Raw genomic sequence first — 13000 nt, forward strand, 5'->3', positions numbered from 1 at the left:
TTGGCATTTGGTTTATCACTTTCAGCACTGCTTGGGGATAATATCTACAACTTTGGCGAGCTGCTGGCACATCCTATTGTAAGAATATCTCTGCCCTACTCTGTGTGTGTGTATTTTTTCCCTTTTTTCTACTCAACTTGCCTTAGTTGCTCTACTTTTTTTCCCATTTTACAATTGGAAATATTTCATGTTGAATGTGCTTGTGATGTGTAACAATTTTCCATTTTGGTGATTTAAAGTTCGTTCTTCTCTGGATTCTTGTAGTGCCTTGACATACTTACTTACCCTCTTATATATATCATGTTGGGGTGTATTAGTACAAGGGAAATCCTTTACAAGGGATGGCATGTATAGGGATGATATTCTAAATCCATTAGCCATGTATCTTTCTTACTTCTCCTTATTTGTTCTTGTTATTTATTGATTTGTTTTTGTGGTCTTATTTTTTTAGTCTTATTCTTGTGGTACATGTAGCTCATCTAAACTTTAGTTAACAAGAAATAGTAAAAACATGATAAAACTGAAGCAGTTGTATTATTAAGACATAAATAATATATACAAGTCATGTTTATCAATAGTTATCTAAATAAGAAACTATGGAAATATTGAGTTTGAAGACACTTAAAAATCAATCCCAGGAAAAAAAACAAGCAATCTTACTTCACTTAGAACCCCCATAAAATACAATGAGAAAACCCTTCCAAAGCCTCTCTATACATTCTTGTAATAATATTGGTGTTTTTATTTTTAAAAACTCATGTTGAAAATATTTGAAAAAAATAAGCAATAGTTGACATTAAATCAGATTTTATTTAATTAAATAAGAAAAGGGAGATAAAAATACATATGTCTATATATGTGTATATGCACACATATGCACACATATTCTACTCAGGAAACACTATGTTCTGTCTTGCTAATGACATATATGTCTCAGAATTTTTTTCTGCTCATATTTACAACTTTTGCTTAATATATTTTACATATATTTATATGTGTATATAATCTTTTGGGTTAATAGCTGGAACTAGAAATTAATAAAAACTAGCTTGGTTAAATACTAAAATACTTCAGATATTAGTTTTAAATACTAAAACCGAATGTTTCAACATATTTTCACTCCAAGAATTATGGTAGGAGAAGTATCACAATTTTCATCTCTATCTCCTTTGATAGCTTGTTTTGTTCCCTGAATAAAATGGGTACTGGTTGACCTCATTTTGTCTTGTTTCTATGGGAAACAGAGTTAATTTAATAGATGGTCTTGAAGGGCTGGCTGGGCAGACTGTTGCCTTGACATTTGTTGGAATGTCAATTGCAGTGCTTCCAATATGTCCTGGTTAGTATGAATCTTCTTGAAATTAGAATATGATGTTTGAATATTAAGAATTAACAGTTGGATAATTTTCTATTTTACTTGTTTCTTGGTTTGAGCATATAGTTAGTATTTTTTTATTTTGTATAGATGTGATCTCAATCATTAGGCCAGAAGTAAATGAGGGTTTGAATAAGTATCCATATGTTAAAAAGCTATGTTCAAGAACAGTTGCTAACACTTGGTATATGTTTGTCTCAGTATCTTATGCTCTGTTATGAGTTTTCTGGTTTTGTTGATATGATTCTTTCTGTGGTTTTTGTTGTAGGTTTTAAGTGATCCTCAGAAGAGAGCCATATACGATCAATATGCTGAAGAAGGTCTCAAAGGACAAGTGCCACCCCCTGATGCAGCAGGGGGATTCCCTGGTTGTGGTGCTACTTTCTTTCAAACTGGGGATGGTCCAAATGTGTTTAGATTCAACCCCAGGAACGCCAATGACATTTTTGCAAAGTTTTTCGGGTCTTATTGCAAAGAACTTAAATGTATACAATTTCATTGGTGTAAGAGCTCACGAAGTTAGTTATTTACTGATTAGTGGTGCCTTCCTAAATATACAATCGAAGATATATTTAATAGAGATTGACCTTGTTGTATTCACCTTTATATTATGCATTTTCTATTCCCCGATTGTTGTGATTGATCTATTTCAACTGATTATTATTTTTTCTTTACTGACTGCAGTGTTGGACACAAGAGAGAGGTCATTCTTGAAAAACAACTGGTACAGATTACAAGTTGAAAATTTTAGTTCCTTATCAAGTTCAAATTCCTTTCCTTCTATTTTAATTCATTAATATTTTCTTTTGGTATTTTTAAGCATACCTGGAAATTTTGAACAGAACAGATGCATTGTGCTTGTGAATATATTTTAGAATCGACCATAAGACATGGTTTGTGTGAATTGGATGGGAATTTTTTAACATGCACATACAGAGCATTTTTCTTGATATGTGTATATAACTGGTGTTATCATGTCATTTGTTGTTGCTTTATTGGTATTCTATAAATATGAAAGAGATCAATGCTCTAAATCTGAGTTTGAATGTTTGCTATTTGTGTACTGTTTAAGTTTATTCATTTTTTTTCTTTCACTTTTGTCTGCTACCTTGTTTATAATATATGGTCAAATTTGTTAAAATTCCATTTAGATAGATAGCCATGTAGAGTATTTGTGGAATACAGAAGTAATATTCGGTCATTAATAACTCTACTTGATACCTTTGAATATAACTAATAAAGGTAATATATATATATATGGCTATTAACTCTCATGCATGTTTTGCTCAAGCAAAAAGAAAAAAAGAAAGAAAGAAAAACAAGAGCAAATTGAGTTTGATGAAGCAAAACAAAAGAGCTGAAAAATGAGTAGCAGATCCCTCTATTAATCATAGATCAATAAGGACTCTACTCCTAGCAAAACCTCAAGGACTGGCACTGTTTTTGTAGCCTGATCTGATCTTTATTACAAACTTTGTAGACTTTTCTTTAGAGTTTGTTTATAAAATTAAGGTTTCCGGTGTCCTTGCTTTTGCTATAATTTTACTGAAGTCTTCAAAATGAACTGGAGATGTCTGAATCACGATGTATATCATCTAATTGGTTAGTTAAAGTTGAATTAGTGTTTTTGGCCACTTGAATCTTATTGTTGCTATCTCAGATGCTGAACAGAGAGAAGTAGATACTTGGCACTTCATGTAAACAGCCCCTTGGCTGGGTGTACTTCCCAGTGCTGATGGGCAAGTATTACATTCTCAAGATGGTGGAGATAGTCCAATTCTCAGTCTCTTTAAATTAGTCACTGCTGCAATATTATCTAAGCCAGGGTGCCCAAATCCAACCTCTTTCAGCACCCTATGATTTTCCATTATGTCATATTTTATATATTTCTTTGAAGTAGAACTTGTTTTATGGTCTCTACAGAGATTTCTTTGTATTAACTAGAGTTTTCCAATTTTCTCAAGAAATCAAATCCTTGTTTCCTGCAGATTGCAGTCCATTCTAAGCTGGTTTTGGAAATAGAGATACAGATGAAGTTAGCTACCTTAAGGTCGGAATTCCACTAGGAAAAATCTTCATTATCAATCCCAAGGTAAACAATACAAGGTCTATAGATGTCTCATAATTCATAATTCCAAATCTCTTTCTAATGTTCTAATCTTGTCATAGGGAGAGGTTGTTGTTAACCGCTGTGTTGGCACGTAATCATACAAATCAATTAATGCTCTTGTTAATGGCATGTTTCCATCCACGAGTTCTTCCGAGCAGGTTCGGCTTCTATTACCATGTCCTATTCTGCTGTTGTGACTTCTTTGCATAGGATTAGACAAAATTAAAACACCAAAGCTGGTGTTATCGCCAACCTCCAATCCTCACATATCTCTAAAGTTCTTTGTCATCATGATGATTGAATGTTGAAGGTCATTTTACATAGCCACTGAAAGTTGAATCATGATCCATTCTCTTTACAACCTTTACAACACTCTTGTCTCTGTTCCTCTCAAGATGTTACAATTTTAGAGAATAAAACTTGTTCTTTTTCACGACCAGAACTGAAAGAGCTTCTTCAGAGCTTTGGAAGGTCCTTTTTTCCAATTCATTCTTAATATGATATTACCTTCTTTCTTAGCTGCTTTGAGTTTTGCCATCTCTGATGCTAAACATGCTTTACTTTTCAACTTTATCCAGATATAAGATTGCTCAAAAGGTTTGTTTTTTGGCATATAAATTGAAAACCTATTTATGAGCACTTTCCGTGTTTTTTTTTTTCATGAAAGCAGTTAAGTTGTGCTGAATGAATGTAACTTTGGGTTTGCGGGTTTAGCTGTTGTTTGTGTTATATGTTTCGCCTCTAATGCTTTTCCAGGCAGCAATAGCAGCTGATTATAGTATTGGGAGTAAGTTGCTGATACCTAAACCCCTCCTCTCACTTTTTGGAAACTTGACAGAACGAACAGGGTAGAGTGATTTGTTTTGGTATTATTGTATTGTTTTGCAGAGTTTAGGTTTATGAAATTTTCAAGTCTGCTGCATTTTATACACATTTTCTTGACTAATCAATGGTTCTCGTCTCTTTATGATAGTGAATTGGCAGAAGTTCCTAGTGTTCTTCCTCTTTAAATGAGGTACACATTTGGATTTTTATCCTGATAGATTTTGTTGTTACAAACCTTAAGATTGACTGCTTTATATTAACTTCATTGTTATATTAACTGGTTTGTTTACATGCAGGAGTCTTCCATTTTAAATGAGCACATGGTTGTGTTGTTGCCTGGAGCTGTTTATGCTCTTTCTGCTGGTTATAAGGTATTTGGTGATCTATCCTAGTACTAGCAGGCTATAAATTTATACATCCAGTTATCACTACAAAACTAAAACTAGATAATTGTTGTTATAGATGGAAGAACTTGAGCAGGACTCGATGCACGGACTTTTTGAATGCTCCATTGATGTACTTGCGAATATTGATCAGGTTTCCTCTGTTAAGGTACTGGGGTTTTGTATAAAAGTAATGCATGATAAGAACCATGATAAGTTTTAGTTAATTTAACCATGTATATTTTAAGAATCATTTCATAGTAATATCATAGAACTTAGATAATTCAGCCTTCTTTTGGACAGTCCAACCTCTCATTATCGCTTCTTGAGTAAGATTTTTTATTTTTGGTTTCTGTACAGTTTTTCAATTTGTGGATTTTGTTTTTTAGATTTTTTATTAGTCTTATGACTTCCTACACTTTGGTTTTGAGGGTACTGCAAGAGTACTGATAGAGTGGCTATTAAGTATGTGAACAATTGAATTCATAGCTTGTTGTAGTAATTAGCTAGAAAAGGAAAGCCAGACTTGTTCTATTCTGCTTCTAGTTTTATTGATGTTGTTATGTCTACCATTTCTCTTGCTTCTGATGGTACATTTAGGTTTGCTTCTGATGTTGTACTTCCTTTGATAACTCTAGATATGCATGTGCTTTGGTTTCCTCTGTTTTTATAGCTTCTTTCACTGCTGCAATTTTAAACTTTTATGTTCGATGACTAATTATAAACAATGTTTAGTAAACTCAAAATTTTGTGTTTGATTTTTAGTATCTAGCTTCTGTTCTGCTTCTACTTCTGGGGGTCTCTACTATTGGAGTACCAAGCTTGCTGGCCCAAAATGGTCACCATTTGCTTCATGGATAACTGGCTGGTATGTAATTAATATTGTTTTTCTAACTGTTAACTTGGGAAAATGTCTTTCTTCAATTTTTTCTAGTTGACTGTTTATACTCTGGCTTGGAGCTTTTAGAGTTTCATTTGGGGTCTGAGACTGTAATGCCTGTACAGTACAAAGTCACCATTAGTAAGTATAGCACATACTTTAATCTTAGCACTAGACCTTATATATATATAATTTAGTTAAATCAGTTAGTTTAGTTAAGTTATTGAGAGTAATTTTGAGCTTAGTATTAGACCTTATATGCCTAAATTAGTATAGCACATAACGTTATGCATACAAGAAACAGATGGCAGAAAATGAAATAGATTTTCTTTTGCTTCTGGCTTGCAACTAAAGTTGAATGATTAAGCATAAAGTATGATTGAGTTCTTCTATAACATATATAGATCTTTTCTTCAAAAATCATAAACTTGACACTAAAGCCAAGAGTTTAGAACACAAACAGGAAACAGAAATTTAAGACATACCAGAAACCGTCTCCTCAAAACATCGATTCTTGTCATGTTTGATTTTTTTTATTTTATTGTTTTTCTTTATGATTTTGTTGTATAAGAAGTCAAAGTGTGATTCTGTTTTTATTCTTTAATTTTTTTGGGGATGTATTGACAGAATTTAGAGTTCTGGAATCAATTCTTCCTCACATACTTTTTGATCATTGAGAATGATATATTTGTTATCTTGATACATTTCACAAGCCTTGTTTTAAGTTGCATGTTTTGTTGCTTCAATCGTTGTTTTGCATGGTAGTACATCTTGCTATACCCCGCTGTTTTGTCAAGTTTTGGAGTTATTACAAATTTAATTTAGACTTTATATGCTTACAGGTGGAAACTAGCTGAAGTCTTATGTTCTTAATAATAAAAGGACTTTTTTTTACAATGTGCAGGTATATTGAGATGATTTCTTCGGAGCAATTCTTGACAACATTTGTAGTTGAGGCCTTTAGAATGGAAGAATGTATTTCACTAATTTTTGTATACATTTCTTGTTTTGTATTTAGTGATAAAGGAATCTGAATTGGGCATAAATTATGTTGTAATATGATTTCTTAAGCCTAGACTAGTAGACTAAATATTGTAATTACATTTGAGTAATTAATAAAAATCTATGTATGTTACCTTATTTGGCTTCAACTTTCATATTTGTTTTCCTAGTTTTGTGTAAGTAAAAAAAGATTATGTTTCTCTAAGCTAATATAACACATGTGTTATACTAAAGTGTAGTATAACACAAAAAAAGTGTTATATAATCGACTATAAATAACATAATTAAACACTTATCTATATATTAAAACAACATAGAAATTGTGTTATCGTTGACAGTACAATAACACATCTGTATAACACTGATAAAGTGTTATGTAAAGTACCCTGACCTACGATAACATAGTCGGTCTTAACACATCAGAAAGTGTTATCGTATGTTTTGATAACACATTTTCGGTGTTATTAAAAGCATTTTTTCTTGTAGGGCTATTTAATCTAGTGGGGGAATGTTATATTATTTTATAATATAATGTAATATTATATTATATTATAATATAATGTTTTAGATTAAATAAATGTGACAAGGTGTGTCACATATTGTAACATAAAATAGAGAGTTACAATATTTAGATATATGAGATATATCCAAATAATGTAACATATTTGGTGTTACAAATTTGTAACTTCCAAATATTACCCTTTATTGTGTAAATTTGTTGTTACATAATATTGAGATGAATTTCATAAAGCCATATGTGATATGGCTGTTAGAGATATGATTTTAACCCCAATAATGTGTTTTGGGAGTTACAAAATCATTTGGGAGGGTTTGGAACCATTTGGAAAAACAGCACATTTTTTGTGCTGAAATTGGTCGGTGGCTGCGGCCTGTGGGTCAAAGACCAGTGGGCGCGGCCACAGGCCAAAACTGACCAATTTTTCATTTTTTTCAATCTTTGTTGAACGGCTCAAAAAACCCAAATAACTCCCAAATCTCATTTTTAATTCCATATTAATCCAATTAAACATTGGTAACAGCCATGGGGTTGGTGGAATTTGAAATTCAAAGGGTGTCTCTAAACTCTATAAATAGGAGCCTATAGCTCACTTGAAAGACACAACATTTTCTATCCATTAGAGCACTTGGCTAGAAACACATTGAGGGTTGATAATTCCAGAAAGCATTTCCAAAATCTGAGAGAGATCCCTTAGTGCTTGAGTTAGGGGGAAAGAAGCTTTTGGACAAAGGTTTCAAACCTAGTTCAAGTTGGTGATCCCCAACACTCTTCACTTTGGTTGTGTGAGTGAGAGTATCTTATTATTTTGTTCTTGTTTTTATTTTCCTTTATTGTTTTTTCTTCATATCATTCTTGTTATATTTACTTGTATCTTTGCTTAAGAGTTGTAATCTCATCTACATTTTTCCTTTTACTACCTCAAGTTTATTTGTATCTTTTTGTCAAGAGATTTATTTTCTATTTCAATCCTATTCTTCTTCTTTCTCTATTTTATTTGTATTTTCAGTTATAGAGTTGTAACACTTTATTTAATCAATCCTTGTCTATTATAATATTTTGCATAGAGTTGTAATTTCTTACTATTTCCATTGAGGCAAATTTATATTTTCCTAAAATTTACTTCGAAACGGTATTTAACTAAGTATTAATAAACATATCTGGTCCAGTTCTATATATTCTCTAATATATAAAGCACCTCCACTAAAGTGTCCTACCACACTAGTGATCCAGATCTAGATCACATGTATTCATAATACTAGTGGACCGTACTTGCAGTAATTAATCTAAAGATTCCATAACTTTATTTTATTGCGAACTATTCAAGTTCATTTATCTCAAACACAATCCTCCCGTACCAATACGTGTGAGATCACATACATGAACTTAGGAATTTTTCTGATATTTACATAATATTATCACAGAATAATATAGTCCATAAAATATATGCATAACAAATTAAATTTATTTATTTATTTCATAAAACAATTTCTACTACATATGCTTTCAGAGCACATTTCCAACAATCTCCCACTTGCCCTAAAGCAAATGATGCATCTCTCTCATTCCCATGTTTCTTACATGCTCCTTAAAAGATTTTATGGATAAATTCTTTGTGAAAGAATCTGCAAGATTATGCTCTGAAGCTATCTTCATAACTGCAACATCTCCTCGATGAACTATCTCTCTTAGCAAGTGATATTTTCTCTCAATGTGCTTTCCCCTCTTGTGACTCTGTGGTTCCTTTGAGTTAGCTACTGCCCCACTGTTGTCACAGTATAGGACTAGTGGCTTATCCTCATCTGGTACAACTTCCAGATCGGAATAGAACTTTTTGAGCCACACAGCCTCCTTAGCTGCTTCACAAGCAATTATATACTCGACTTCCATGGTGGAGTCTGCAATACTGGTTTGTTTAATACTTCGCTAGACTGCCGCTCCTCCTCCAAGAGTAAACACTGATCCAGAAGTCGATTTCCGACTACCTCTGTCTGATTGAAAATCAGAATCAGTGTAACAAGTGGGGTTCAGGTCTCCACCTTAATATACAAGAATATAATATCTAGTATTTCTAATAAACTTGAGAATATTCTTTACTACAGTCCAATGACTCAATCCAGGACTAGATTGATAATGGCTGACTATCCCTACTGCATAACAAATGTCAGGTCTTGTACACAACATGGCGTACATTAGACTACCTACTGTTGAGGCAAAAGGATATTGTCTCATGTCTTCCTCTTCCTGAGGTGTTTTCGGACACTGTTCCTTGGAAAGGAATACTCGAGAACAGGTTGGCATATCACCTTTTTTGGAGTTTTGCATATTAAAGCGTTCTAGCACCTTATCAATATAAGTTGCTTGAGACAATGCCAAAGTTTTGTTCTGTCTATCTCTAAGAATCTTAATGCCCAGAACATACTTGGCTTCTCCCAAATCTTTCATTTGGAATTGTTCAGCTAACCAATTCCTTACTGTTGATAATGATCTTACGTCATTTCCAATCAGTAATATATCATCAACATGAACAACGAGGAATACTACTACACCATCTTTTATTTGTTTATAGACACAAGGTTCTTCAACGTTTTGTTAAAAAACAAACGTGTTAATTGTGTCATCAAATCTAAGATTCCAAGATCTAGAAGCTTGTTTGAGTCCATGAATGGACCTAAGAAGCTTGCAAACCTTTTGCTCTTGACCTTTTAACTCGAAGCCTTCTGGTTGAGAGATGTAAATGGTTTTGTCAAGGTAGCCATTCAGAAAAAAAAATTTGACATCCATTTGCCAAATCTCATAATCCATGCACGCAACTATGGACAAGAGTATACGAATGGATTTTAGCATGGCTACAGGAGAAAAAGTTTCTTCATAGTCAACCTCTTCTTTCTGTGTGTAACCTTTGGCTACAAGCCTTGCTTTGAAAGTCTCTACTTTCCCATCCGCTCCTCTTTTCTTCTTGAATATCCACTTGCAACCAATGGGTTTAATATTCTCAAGTGGATCTTCAAGAACCCAGACTAAATTGGAATACATCAATTCCATTTCTTGGTTCATGGCTTCTTTAAATGTCAATGGATCGTCTTTGTTTGTGTCAGACACAAGCATTTGAACTTCGTGTTCATAGCGTGTGGGTTGCTTACTAACCCTCCCACTACGATGAGGTTCACTACTATTCTAACTAGAACTAGCAGTTTCCTCTTTCTATTTTTCATTGGTTGTTGCTGGTGACTTTGCAACTTCATTCGAGACCATCTCCTCCAATACAATCTTACTGTGAGGTTTATGGTTTTTAACATAGTCATGTTCAAGAACAGTTGCATTTGTCGATACAAATGTTTTATTTTCTTTTGGACAATAGAATATTCCACCCCTGGTCTCTTTGGAATATCCCACAAACTTGCACACTTCAGAGCGTGATTCCAACTTCCCAGTCTTTCCTTTAAGCACGTGTGCAGGACACCCCCAAATTCGAAAATGGTGTAAACTAGGTTTACAACCATTCCATAATTTTATGGGTGCCTTTTGGACAGACTTAGATGGAACAACATTTAATATGTATAGAGCACATTGAATCGCATAGCCCCAGAATGACAGTGGTAATGATGAGAAACTCGTCATTGATCTAACCATATCTAATAACGTTATGTTCCATCTTTCCAAAACACCATTTTGATGTGGCATTCCAGGTGTTGTGAGTTGGAATTGAATGCCATGCTCACACAGATGGTCCTTGAATTTAAAATCCAAGTACTCTCCTCCTCGATCAGATCTAAGAGCTTTAAGTGACTTACCTAATTGCTTTTTAGCTTCTGCTTGAAATTCTTTGAACTTTCCAAAAGTTTTAGATTTTCTTTGCATTAAGTATAGGTAACCATATCTTGAATAATCATCAATAAAAGTGACGAAGTATTCATAACCTCCTCTTGCTTGTACATTAAGTGGACCGCAAACATCCGTATGTGCTAGCTGAAGTGGTTCTGTAGCTCTTGAACCTTTAGTAGAGAAAGGTCTCTTGGTCATTTTTCCTTCTAGACAAGATTCACAAACAGGGAGAGATCCAATTGATAGTTCTCTTAAAGGGCCATCCTTTACAAGCCTATTTATTCTGTCTAGACCAATATGGCCCAATCTCAAGTGCCACAGATACGTATCACTATCGGAATCAGTCTTTTGTCGTTTAATAGATCTAGGATTAATTGTTTTAAATAATCCAGAATTATTAACATACCATCGATAGATTTTGCAAAACATATCTTAAAACCATATCTTGAAATAACAATCGAATTATTATTGAAAGAGATTTTAAAATTTTGTTCATGCAACATAGAAACAAAAATTAAGTTTCTAGAAATTCCAAGAATATAATAAATGTTTTCTAAAACAAGAAATTTATTATTCTCAAATTCCAAATGGGTTGTTCCAACTGTTGCTGCAGAGACAATCTGACCACTGCCTACCCTCATAGTCACCTCTCCATCAGCAAGCTTCCTCGTTGAACTAAGAATCGGAAGAGAAAAGCAGACATGGTTAGTGGCTCCTGAATCTACTATCCAGGATGAGGAATTATCTTCCACTAAACAAGCTTCTAACACAAGTAAATCAAATTTACCTGTCTTTTTCTCTTTGAAGTCAGCGAGATACTTTGGACAGTTTCTCTTCCAGTGACTATCTTCTCCACAATGAAAGCAAGTCCCTTTTGGGCTCTTCTTGTTGGAGGTTTTAGTGTTCTTGTTCTCTTTGCTTTTGGATGACTTTTTAGGCTTCTCACATATTAATAAAATGTTCAAGTTTGATTTCCATTTCATATAGTTTTCACCAGTCAACTTTTCATTAGCAAGTAAAGAAGATACAGGATTTGAGCTAGACATAATTGCTGAAAATAAATAAAATGAATTTATGCATATAATAAATATCAGTTATTTTCGGAATAGTAAACGTGATGCATGAATGCAACAACTAAAAAACACATAAAAAATTATTACTAATTCCACGATTAATTAATTTGAACATTAATGGACAAGCCTTAGGGTAGGTCAGACTAATTCCAAATTAATTTTGAGACAAGTTCTCAAATTTCTAAGTGAAATCTTTTGACTTATAAACAACCGCTTGTTTGGTCAAGAATACACTAGTCCGCTCGAAAGCCTAATGTACCTTGTGAGTGTAACCCATTATTTTAGATCAATGACTGAACTCAAGAGTGTACCTTAGGGTCAGTCAAACTTGAAATACATCATTAAATCCTATTCCTGAAAAAGAAGTTTTCCTTGAGAATAACACAGTAGGAAGCCTTCCTTAGGGGGACACAAGCAATGGTTCCGCGAGGCCCTCTCTATGTTGCCTCGGTGCTAACTAATAATGGAGACCATGGGAATTTTTGTCATAACTCCCTCTCCCACTCACTATTTTAGAATATGTGTTTTCTCAAAACATTCTATGCTTTTTAATTGGTTTGTAAAAATAAAGTGATCTATTTTTACCAAATGATATTCTAATAATTACTAATCAAATTAAGCAAAATTAAAATTATAGAACTATGCCCTAATTAGTTCAATTTTATTTTTCTATAATTACTAAGAATATCATTTATAATTTAATAAAACAATTTTATTAAATACTAGAAATTAAACAACTTTTAAAATCTCTTTCCTCTCTTGAACTAGTTAAAAACTAGATTTATTGTTATATGAACCAGCATATAATCATATAGGACAATCCTAAAGCATGTTTCTACTCATATGAGATGCATGCACAATTTTAAATATTGTGTGGGTTATATGTATGGCATGTCAAAAAATGCATGATAAAGTATTAAACAATTTAATCACATTAAAAAATTTGAATAAATAAATACGCGTCGGGTGTCTTGGGTATTTCTAGAAAAAATTACAACACTTGCAAAATT

At 33.1% G+C, this 13000-nt stretch overlaps 1 long non-coding RNA gene across 1 annotated transcript; it reads left to right on the top strand.

The window, feature by feature from the left end:
- Positions 1-3922: 3922 nt before the first annotated feature.
- LOC133828349 (uncharacterized) lies at positions 3923-6681 on the top strand. The gene is made up of 3 exons (XR_009890980.1): positions 3923-3956; positions 5459-5561; positions 6478-6681. It is a non-coding gene; the product is annotated as an uncharacterized LOC133828349 (long non-coding RNA).
- The last annotated feature ends 6319 nt before the right edge of the window (positions 6682-13000 follow it).

This window comes from Humulus lupulus, chromosome 1, assembly GCF_963169125.1.
Source record: "Humulus lupulus chromosome 1, drHumLupu1.1, whole genome shotgun sequence".
Classification (NCBI taxonomy): domain Eukaryota; kingdom Viridiplantae; phylum Streptophyta; class Magnoliopsida; order Rosales; family Cannabaceae; genus Humulus; species Humulus lupulus.